Here is a 12002-nt window from a genome sequence, read left to right as displayed (position 1 = left end):
GATGGCGATGACGCCGCCAAGGACCACCGACTCCAGGCCGCAATCTGACGAAGCGCCCATCTGGAACCTAGCGCCCTCTCGGGTGCTTGCGCTCAGCAAAGATGACCAATAAAGTTCTCTCTCATAAATCCCTACAGGTTATCCAGATGCAAATATCCGCCGACCCACCACACTCTTTCCAGCAAAGAGGCAGTCACGTGGCGACGGTTGCAGACGAACACTTTTCCGAGCCCTGTTTCCCTCAACCGCTGCTACCCAGACCTTTACGCAAACCTCTGCACTGTGTGCAACAGCAGAGCCGACCTACACCACATGATATGGTCCTGCCATGAGCTCCAAAAAAATAGGACCGGCTATAATAGCCAATCCGATGTAGATACACTTAGAAGCTACAAAATTAAGACTGCAGAACAATGGGAGACTGTTCTGCTCAGCTCCACACCGGAGTCACAACTGACAGCAGTCCGGATGGCCGAAGCCGCCGCGAGGATCCAAGGAATCCTGGCTGACGGATGAGGAAGGGAGACCGTTCAAGTCGTCTACCCTTCAGAACCCATCTCGGGCATCGAATAAAGTCATCTCTCTCTCTCTCTCTCTCTCTCTCTCTCTCTCTCTCTCTCTCTCTCTCTCTCTCTCTCTCTCTCTCTCTCTCTCTCTCTCTCTCTCTCTCTCTCTCTCTCTCGCTCGCTCTTTCCGTGATACATCATCACAGTCGTTACTATGAACTCCCATTCACTAACAGAGTGATCTCGCTCAGAAATGTCGACGGAAATCTTTGCACTCCTCACAAAAACGTGGAAAAGGAAGAGAAACATTATTTCATAAGCCCTCAACGTTTCCAGCTCTTAACTCTTTCGCTACCGCAGAAAATTGACCAATTTTTAGGGGTCCAAGAAAACATTTTTTTTCCTGCTACAAAATTGGTTAGGCACTAATTGAAGGAGCACAAAATGCAGATTATTTAACGGCCTTTCCAATAACACCAGTTTTTTTAAAGGTTTTCATATATCATAGTTGTGAAAAAAAATATCAAAATTAAAATTTTTGTCAAGTTGTCGAAAAAAATGATAAAAAAGGAGTTGTGTATATCAAGCCACCGGTAGTAGAAAAAAATTAGAATATACATTTTGCAGGGAAACATTTCGAAAACACCCTAAAAAAATGTCGACTTGCGCGGAACAGTTTTTCAGATATAAAAAAAAATGTTAGCACGCACGGTGCTCGTGTCATGCGGTGAAGCCCAACCTATAATTCAAACTGTGCAATTTTGGGTGGTTCCTTGGAATAAATCTGGCGGTTTGACGTTATCAGAGGCACCAATTTGCCCCCACATAACGTAAAAACATCTTGTCAATGGCTGACTTTGCATTTACAGCGAGCACAATATTTGGGAAAAGCACGCGATGCAGAAAAAAAACATGCATGAAGTTGAAAACGGAACGCCGTGGCTGATGTTTGTTGTCGTTCACGGTCAGTTATCTCTCAAAACATAAAGCTGAGCTTTATTATCATCTTCTCACTCGCAATTGTAGCCTTGCTCGCAAAAATGAGGTACGATGAGCTAGAATCGTCCCCTGCGATCTTTGGCCGAGTAGCAGTCGCGCGCTAAAAAAGATCAGCACAACGAGCCTCCTCTATTGCAGCGTCACCTAACATTTTTTAAATGAAACAGTACAAAAACTTATCAGAGACTCCGTCCGAATAGACAGTTCAACTAAGCAGCAACATTAGACACCCGGATATACCCTCGCATGAAAACGAAACTGGAAGGCGAACAGCTGGCAGTGTAAGGCCGGTTTGCAGCGCTGTCCTCGGCGGAACAGATATCTGGCGACTGGGTGTGACCTTTTGACTTGCATCTCAAGTTCTTATCGCAGAAATCGGGTTAGGGTTGGGGGAAATCAGGAGCGGCGTGCTTTGTTCGAGGATCAGTCGCGGACGCTTCAGGCGCCATGGCAGTTAGCCTTGAAGTTGGGTAACTGCGTGGTTGCGCTAAATATGAATTTCGCGATGCAGAAACGAAACCGAAACTGTTGTAAACTGTTTGGGAATGGTCCTGGGGTAAGTAGAACTACCAGAGTACTTAGGACAACTTGCGCAAAGGCAATAAAACTGCCTAAAATCATAAAGTGCCTTTGCAACCAGGCACTGCTTGATATTTTTAGCCGATTTCTGGGATTATTACTGTCAGAGCGCGAACCTGACGATTGAAAATCGTTTGCTAGTTTCCCATTCACGCCCTGATAGCAAAAAACAAGCGCTGGTGCAGAGTAATTACGAGTTGCACTCATTCTTCGTTGGTAGACGTGACGCGCGATGACCACGCCCCTTTTCCACACCCCGGCGATTCAAAAGCGTGTGAAAAATCACGTTTCCGTTGCAAAAATGAAAACAAAACTGATTTTGAAAGGCCATTTTCTGATCTAACTCCGAACAGCTTTACTTGTTCGAGAAACGCCTGGAACGCTATGAAAAGGCGCTCCCAAAAGTATCGATCAAATTGATCGATTTTGATAGGCGCGGTAGCGAAAGAGTTAAAAAACCACCTTTTACAGCTTTCTATTCCGAGGCAGCGTGTGGCAGCTAAGGGCTCAGGCCTGAATACACCGACCAAAAAAAAAATTAAAAAAAATAAAGTTCAAGCCGTTCAGATTGAAGTTTGAATGCGAGTAGCCGCTTTTGCATTTGGTTACTTCAGCGCAAGGTAACCGACAATTCCCCCTCCCTCCACGATTCAGACGAATGCGCTTCCAGATGGACGATTTGATTCAGAAGCGTTCAGCGCGGCCCTCAGGGGCTTTTGTCGAGCTCCTAAACACGTGCAAACATCACACCCGAGGCGGGTACGTCTGCGGTCGGCCGTGAGCCCAGACGCTGCCACAACCTCGGCCACGTCCGTTCACGGAACCACGCACGTGTGTGTAAACGCGAAGGCCACCACTCCTGGGATGGTACTCGTGGCGGCCAAATTGGAAAATGCGCTCGTAAAAGCCACGACGAGAGCGGCAAACAACACACCCTAGAAGCTAAAGAAAAGCTCGCGGGGGACAGGCAAGTGCGGACAGGTCCGGGGCCGATCTCTGTTCGGTCCAACGCCCGCGTCCAGGAGGGCGGACTACAAAGAAAGACCACGGAGCGCGGAAAACGACACCCGGGGTAAACAGGCGGGGCGAAGGAGAAAAAACGGAGGCGATGAGGCGAAATTGCAGTCTCTCGCCACGGGGCGTGCCTGCGACCAATCAACGCCTTCTAGGTCGGAATGCCTCGCTTGTGACGTCATCACGGAATGTCATGTGAAGAGGCTTCCTCTTTTAGAAACTGCTCCAGTTAAGAAAACGTGTTTTAGACAGGCCAACTAGGTGTTGCATCACATGCCTTGAAGAAGTTGGGCTGGGAGGTAACGTGTAGGGCTTTCTTTTCTAGATGGCGTTCCTAGAAGTCTACGCCTGAGCTGCCCCTTCCTCCCACGCTGCCTCCGACGTCCACAGAAGTAAGAGCAGGGAAACGCATGATGTGCGTCCGGTACAATGAATGTGTCCTCCTGCCCCAAACCGGTCAGCGGACCGCGGCGACAAAAGAACTGTACGCTCGCGGGGTAGGCCGAGCCCGAATTTCGCGGGGCTTTCGCGCAGCAACACCTGGACGGATGATACCTGTGGCTTCGAGGCGGCCCCGAAGGCGTCCGAGCGTTCCTCTGCAAACAGTGGGAAGGGGACGGGGACGGGCTGTTGGCGGCCGGGTTCGAAATAATCGGCGGCGCGTTTGGGTAAATCACAGGGGAACGGCGCGGGAGGCGTGTCCGCTTCGGGCCGCGGATGATTCTCGCCGCCTGGAAGAAGCGCACACAGGATGTGAGGGCCAGTAACACGAGTGTTACGGCGAACGGAAAAAAAAAAGCGCGAAGTGTGCGGGACTGTGACGAACGCAAAGAAACCGTCACTTATCACATGTAATGGCTCTGAGTGAGGCGGAAAAATAATTTGATTCTTTAGGTCCACGTAGGTACGTACTGATTCTATCTGTGGTTTTGGTTTTTGTGCCTGCAAAGGTGGCGACTGGTGAGGACCGCTGATACTTCAGCGGTGCGGAAGAACGCATATAGTAAATACAACGTGCAGACATCTTGCTGTGCTTGTTCGCCAATGCTTTTTTTCTTTCCCGTTTCATTGTAACGTATTTTTTTATTCTGCTTTAAAACCTGGCAAAAGCATACTCTGTGTCACTAGAGTATGGTATCGCGAAGCAAACGCGAAAAATTTTATCGACTGACCTAGTCACCCCTATCGTTTCTTTACAGCTATTGTTGGACTGGATTTGGAGCCACCAAGACAAGGAAAACACAAAACATTGGGCCTCCCAAGCTCCATCGTTCTTTTTTTTTTCGCTAAATGGAAAGAAATACAGCCGGTATGACTTTATTTTGTTCGATGTATTGCTTTTCGTTCGTCGCGTGCCCGTCCCCTCGAAATTCTCCGGAAAACATCAAGGGTATTCAGCTCTCAGGTGTATTATGCACTCAAGGGCACCTAGAAAGTGCTCACGTGACAGCAGAAGAGGCGAAAGTTCAGTGGAAGGCAAAGAGGTTTAAACATTTCTCCCGGAAACGGAATTATTGGCAGCCACGACGTTTCACAACATAACGAATGGCTCAGGTTTAACACTGCTAAATTTCGTTATCAGGAGAGAAAGCAGACTATACACACAGTGTTTCGTGAAAGTATGCTTTTGATTGAGACCTGCCATCTAGCTTTATCTTTAACCGGATGATTGGATCCATTTTTTTCTTTTGGGCTGAAGGGCACACACAAACTTCCCAGCCGGCGCTCCATCAATGGCGAGACTGAGGGAATAAGCGCCGGCAAAGCAGCGCTTTCGTGTTCGTGCATCGTGTTTTTCGTTCCTGTAAACTCAGTCAGCCCATTGTTTTGATATATCAGTAGTTAAAGCCTCGATCAGTACCTTGGTCCTCTTGCGCCGAACCACGCGGGATTGGGCGCAAGCGAAGAAGCCGCTTTCCCCTCGTCTAGTCACGTGTTATCTCGGAAGCTATGAGCAAGCGAAGCGGTACGAAAGGCGCAGCTGGCGCGCCCGCGGCTGAAGGTCATTGCGACGTGATGAATGACCTTGAAAGGCGTAGCGTAGTAGAACTTTTGCTCTAAAACAACAAGCTGCAGAAGTTTGTGATGTGCTGTGCGCTGACAGTCCGCGAAGGTGATGCCGATGTGGTGAGCAAATTCGACTGTTTGTATGACGTTAAGCAGCTATGGAGCTTCGGTGTACAACTATCAAGCAGGAAACTACGCACAAAACAAAACTGTAATGCATCGTTGGGACCAGCTAAGGTGCCGCGTCTTCTAAACGTCACGGGTTCACGTATCCGGCACTGCCAGAACACCAGCCCCACGCAACATGACCTATAATATGGTGGTTTCGTAACTTTTTTTTTCCTCGGACAGGTGTGACAATCATTTTTGCGCGGGTGGTGAGACCACCTGTGCATAAATTTAGAGAGAGGTGGTGAACGCGCTCCCCGGCGTAAACAGAGTCATGGAATAGCTAGCTGCCGCGACAGCTTCAAGGCTACCACCAACCGACTCAAGCTGAACAACACCACCGCACCTTCACGGCTGCCTAAAAAAAAGGAGGGGGGGAGGGGGGTGAAGGCAGAACCCATTCTTCGATCGATGCAATGTCGATGCAATGTGAGCAGCATTCTTGCGCTCTTGTGACAGAGTTTTGTTTTTTGTTGTTGAACTGAATACCCTTCCCCACTCTCCCCCCACCATCCTCCTTCCAGCCCTCTCAATTCCACCATTACTACACCCTCCTCAGTTTGCAGGGCAGGTTGCCCACCCTTAGTCCCTCAAACCATCACTGAACTCCCTCCACCCTACTTCGGTTTAAAGGATAAATTGCGGATATCTCATGCTATGTGGTATGAAGAGAACGGTTATAACGGCACATTCCGACGGAATAGAATATGCATGCGTGAAGTAACTTTTAATTCCAATAACTTTAAAGTTTACTGTGTAACGACGCGAAGGCCCGAGCGACCTTTTAGACGTACTTCGTTTGCCACACAGACTACCGGTTTTTTTTCCTTGTCGTATTTTACATGGAGGAACGAACCTGGTAATCGACACAAGAAAAGAACAGCTAAACAAAATATTTGGTACGAGATTACTCAATTACCCTGTAGGCAAGTCACGTTTCCTCTTGGAATCCAGGAGTGCTCCACCAGGGCGGCTTTTCGGAATTTGTAAAAAAGTCACTGCGCTAAGAGACACTTCGTACGTGCCGCTGATAAGTGGTGCTTCCGACGCCTCTGAATCTCGTCGGAGACAAAAAAAAAAAAAAAAAAAAAACAGGCATACGGAAGGTGAAAAGAGATACACAGAGGGAACAAAATTTACTTTTAAACCCAGGTGCGAGTCAACGTTCGGTGGCAGGTGAGAACCGACAGGCGAACATTCTCATTGACCTCTTCCGTTCCCAGACGTTCGGCCTCCCGCTGAGTCCTCGGCATATCAGCTATCGAAACCGAAACGGCCACCAACTAGACATAACGACACGCCCTGGGGAGTTCTTGGCGTTTAGCCGATAATTACCACTCGCTTACGGAATGTGAGAACGAAGCAAAACTCAAAACAAAAAGAATAACGTCGTACTAAACTGCGGCTTCCTCTTCGCCATCAGGAATACGCCACACTCGTTTAGGGCGACAGTTTCGAACCCAAGTGCTCCATAAAAGCCAACCAGACAACTCTACTTTTAGATAACTGCGCTAGGTCTCTAATATTCTCGTCTGCCAGACGAAGTACGCGTTGTCACCCTTCCCTGCGTCGTTCACACGAACCCCCCAAGGCGGAAAAGGAATTTCACTCGAAGCTTTAACGGGTGAACTTCGCGGTAACGGCCCCGCGACATTGTGTCGCGCGAACGACTGCCCATTTCTCCGAACCGAAGTTTCCCATGTCCGCAGAACGGGACCGCCGAATTCTTCTCCGTACGCCTCGACGCCGAGACAATGGGAAGCCGTTCGGGTCGGGCCATCATCGGCGCGTCGATGCGGGAGGGCGCCCAGCGGCCGCCGATGGCACCCAGAAGGCGGCGGCCGAGAGAGAGAGATCGTTTCGACATCGCACCCGGTCGCAACGGTCAATCGTTACAAAGCGTCACTAAGCGCATTCCTGACACGACCGCCACCGCCTCCGGAAAACGATAAGGGAAGCCCGCACGACAGCCGATGCTGACGGTCTTGCCAGTGTAATCGACTTCGCGCGTGTCGAACATTCTGCGCTCGCGCGCCAACGGCGACCGCTCAAGCGGCGTGAAGATGACGACGACGGTGCGACCGGGCCACGCTGCGAGGCCCGGGTGCTGTAGCTTCCGTGCAGCGCTCGTGGAGATGGACGAACGCCGATCCGCTTCTCCGGTTTTGGGGTAATGTGCGTGCGGTCATTACGAGGCTTAATCTGAATTGGGAACACAATACGGGAAGCATATGAACGTTGTTAGAACATAACACGTTCTGACGTATGCGAATCGTCCGGAAGTTACAATGACTTCGGAAGGAAAGGCTAGTTGAACGGATTGAACATTGAGGAGTGTAGTATCAATCTTCTACGCCCGAAAAACCACAACAGGCCATGGAGAGTATCCGAGTGAAGACTGGAAATGAAAGAGTAAGCCTATATATGACGCACACAAATTCCAGAAAACTTTTTTATCTGCTTATTAAAATCGGTGTATGCCCAAATGCAGTTTCTCGCTATTAGCGCGCTGTTTTCATGGCTGCCGTTACAGCCGCACCTATTACAAGACGGGCGGTACGCTCCAGTTAGTAACTAAGCAACCTGATAGTTAGTAACTAAGTAACCTGATTAATATTTTTATCCGCCATTTCCTGTAGTTTATGGGTAACAATTCAGTGAACAGCCCTATTAAGCGCTCTATCGTTTTATCTGCGCCAGTTTTGCTAGTTCGTTGGTCCAACGCTAATTTCACAGCTATTGTTACAGCAGTACTATTTTTGAGACAGGGACGGTGCACTCAAGTTAATGGCTAAGTCCCCTGATTCCCCCCCCCCCCCCCCGCCCTCGCTTTCCTAGTAGACGTAACAAAACATTTTCTTACGTTTAAGAACAAAACGTTCGAAAAGTATACTTACTAGACGTTTACTTTTTTTTACAATTTATTGGTAACTGTTCAGTCAACCCTGTTAAGCACGTTGGAATTTCGTATTCATCAACATTCTGATCTTGTTGGTCCCGGCCGCAGACATGCTTGTTCTTGTATCTTCCTGTATTGTATTTATCAAGCGCACACCTTTATATATGTGTGTATAGATACATACATATATATATATATATATATATATATATATATATATATATACAGAAAGATAGGTCAGCAGTCTACAACGCCAAAGGAGGCATAGGGGTGTGGTTGGGCTCTTTTCTTTTTCACTGCGGTTAATTAGGTCAACATTTTGTTTAATACACAGAAGAAAGAAAGAAAAACACGCGCCCAGAGTGGGGACCGAACCCACGCCTTTCGATATATATATTTATATATATATATATATATATATATATATATATATATATAGCGAATCAGAAAATGGGAAATGAGGGGCTCCGTGAAATAAGACAGAAAATAAGGGTTGGCAGTCAAGAAAACCTCGGAAAGCAAAGGGGAGGTTGTGGTGGGTCATAGAAAGAGTTGAAGAATTTTTTGAGTCGAAAAGAAAGTGGTGAAAAAATGCCCGCCGGGTGGGATCCGAACCCACGACCTCCAGAATACCGGTCTGGTGCGATAACCACTACGCTACCGGCGGGGCTGTTTCCCCAGCACTTTCTCGGGTATTTATGCTAAGGTATTTTTGTTTCCTGCACTTGGGGGTGGTAGCCAGCGCCACTCGGACTACTCGGGGTGAAGGGGACCTTCTTTTTAACCCCCGGGCCGTGACTCGAGTGTCTACGACATGTCCAGAGTGGTCGACCAGCGTTGAAACCTCTTAAGCTTATATATATATATATATATATATATATATATATATATATATATATATATATATATATATATATATATATTCAGTTCGTGTTTACGGCTCAACCACCACCGTTTGCTTCAATAAATGATGTTTATGAGTGACGTCATGGAACAGAAAATGTTTGATGAAATAGAAGCAGCACGCGCTCGAGCAAAGGAGCAGTCTTATTACTCTTCGTCTTCAAGCGTGTTGATGATATGTAACAGTTTTTTTCCGTCTTTCTGTTAATAAAATATAGTGATAGTCTTACTAAGGCTTGCCGTTGGGCTAGTTGGGTACACATTATTCACACCAAAAAACAGCGCAGGGACGAGGACAGCGCTCTAGTTTGTCACTGCTTCCGTCCTCGCCCCTCCGCTGTTCTTTAGTGTGAATAGTGACAGTCTACGCTCGTGCTGTCAATTGCTTCTTAAAAAGTGCCTTTTTTTTTGCGCAGCTTTTTTCCTGGTGAACTCCTACCAGCTCGCTCAGTTTGCTGTTCTGTTGCTGCACGCAACTTCCAAAGCCAATGAGTCCGCGGTGCCAGCCGTGTCTCTGCACCAGTTCCGCTGCCCCGAGACGAACAGCACGCGTCGGCGTGCTCCAGTGCTTATCGTCGATTCTTCGCCTCTCGAATCGACACGCTGACCTTCAATACGGGCGCCATCGTGAGGACGAGTCGTAAAAGGCAGGAAGTGTGACCCGCCCCCGATCGCCCCGTCCTTCTGGAGCGGAACATTACCGGCCGTAAACGGACCGGACAAAGCTGCATATGCGAATCGTCTTGAGTTACAGTTACACGGGCAGCGTCGTTCGGGACGTCCGCACAAGCCTCAAGGTTGTTTCCGTACGTTGAGTGGACGTTCGGAGCGTTCGTCTCGAACATGGACGATAGCAGATGTTAACCGCAGCATTTTTTTTTTTTTTTTGTGGTATGATCCTGGTTTCTGACTTAAGGGACGTGTCTCGATGGAGAACGGGTATCTCAGCTTCTTTTTTTTTCTAAACGGGGATACGGCAAGCCTATATCCTCGGAAAAACCAGCCTCACAAATAGACAGCACTTGCGACACCGAAGAAGCTGGCACTTCGGGAACGCCCTGAGTTATGATATTTACGCAGTGCAGAAGAATATATAACGATGAAACTGGTGTATACAGGTTGCCTGAAAGAGTCTAAACTAAGTAAGAACAAATGACTGTTTGAGTTTATAATAAATTTTTCTTTCCAGCATCGGCTTCGTAGCATTCTTCATTGATTCCCGATGAGTAAACTTCATCCCGAACGCGAACGAATGACAGAACAGATAATCCGTTGCCCAATTCAGAGAGAAACCTCAGTTGTTTTTTGTCGCGAACATTGACGCTAGCTTGCAAAAGTACTGCCACTAACAGAGTATGAAGACGCATTACGTGGTGTCATGGGCGGGAGTTCCAAGTTATCATAAGTCATCAACTTTGAGGAAAAACAGTGAAAAGTACGAATCACGTAAAAAAAAAAAAGAAACTAAGGTTGCGCACAAAAATGTTCTAGGGACCCAAAGCGCCACAACAATGAATCCTGCACCCATTACGCAATGTTCAAAGCAGCACTTACGAACTCTTACCGACATCGCCTCGGTCAAACCACAAACCCTTATTGTGATAGCTGTGGTTTGCCAGAAACTGTTGAACACATCTTATTAGAGTGTCCGGCGTACAACCAGGAAAGGAACCCCCTCGCCAAGAAGATCGAGTGCCTCAACGACGGACTTATATCACTGCAAGCTCTTCTCGGACCATGGTCATCTTCATCATCCCAGCGAAAAGTACTAGATGCAGTGTTTGATTATTCAGACGACATCGGCGTCGCATATACAATGTAGAACTATACATCCTCATCATGTGAGGCCACCTGGACTTTTACGTGACCCACTCCATGTTACCTTATTTTTTACCTCTTCCATTTTCCCCCTCTCTTTCGCCCTGTTTCCTGTATGGCCTTTATTCCATTCCCTTCACCCCATCACCGTAGAGTAGCATGTAGACGAATACATGCCAGCAGACCTCTCTGCTTTCTTATACTAAAGAGCTCTCTCTCTCCCTCTCTCTCTCTCTCTCTCCCTCTCTCTCTCTCTCTCTCTCCCTCTCTCTCTCTCTCTCTCTCTCCCTCTCTCTCTCTCTCTCTCTCTCTCTATCTCTCTCTCTCTCTCCCTCTCTCTCTCTCTCTCTCTCTCTCTCTCTATCTCCCTCTCTCCCTCTCTCTCTCTCCTCTCTCTCTCTCTCTCTCTCTCTCTCTCTCTCTCTCTCTCTCTCTCTCTCTCAATACTTGGTCACCGAACCTCGCACCTCGCGTTATTCGTGTGTACACGAATAAGGAAAATGCAACGTCACTGATGGAAAGAGAAGCAACGAAGCATCCGGGGAACCGAAACAGCTCGTATGCGTCGTATCTCCCGGGCATACACCATGCATACGACAGCGACGATGACATACCGCCGATGGATACTGAGTTGTTTGTGTCTCTTTTTATTTGCCTCATGCTGCCAACTAATTCCTGCCGCTTTGCTTTGCTTCCCACTTGGTTCCCCCGTTATTTGCCCCGTTCACTCTGGCGCATGGAGAGGACAGCCGCTGCTCGTCGGGTCGCCGCTCTCGTCACGAAAGCGCGACGACGGGGGCCGAGAAGGAGACGGGAAGGGGATCTCGCAGACCGCGAGAGGAGCGTAACTGATTGCGCAGGGGTCAGTCGATCAGCGCAAGTGGAGCGGACGGACCTGAGAGGGCCGCTGCTTCTGGTATACGCGCATGGTCAGGGCGGACGTCCATTGAAGCGGCCGTACCATCTCCTCTACCTGTATACCGCAGCCGCACGTCTCGTGGTCCGGATCAGCTTCGGCCGTTCGAATGCCCCACTTTTCGCTCGAAACGATGGTTATATTTTATGTGCAGAGCACTTTAGGGGCTCGATTTGTCGTCGTAGCTCGCTCG

General features: G+C 48.4%; 1 protein-coding gene and 1 non-coding gene across 3 annotated transcripts in view; both read right to left on the bottom strand.

The window, feature by feature from the left end:
- LOC144153878 (uncharacterized) overlaps window positions 1-12002 on the bottom strand; it is a 785919-nt gene that overhangs the window by 480629 nt on the left and 293288 nt on the right. The gene's annotated exons all lie outside the window — the stretch shown is intronic.
- On the bottom strand, window positions 8767-8839 carry Trnat-ggu (transfer RNA threonine (anticodon GGU)). Its single transcript has one exon. It is a non-coding gene; the product is annotated as a tRNA-Thr (tRNA).

This window comes from Haemaphysalis longicornis, unplaced genomic scaffold (genome assembly GCF_048455015.1).
Source record: "Haemaphysalis longicornis isolate Haplotype H1 unplaced genomic scaffold, Haemaphysalis longicornis Haplotype H1 scaffold_9, whole genome shotgun sequence".
Taxonomy (NCBI): domain Eukaryota; kingdom Metazoa; phylum Arthropoda; class Arachnida; order Ixodida; family Ixodidae; genus Haemaphysalis; species Haemaphysalis longicornis.
Note: the sequence above shows the minus strand (reverse complement) of the source record. Positions and strands in the feature narration are given on the sequence as shown.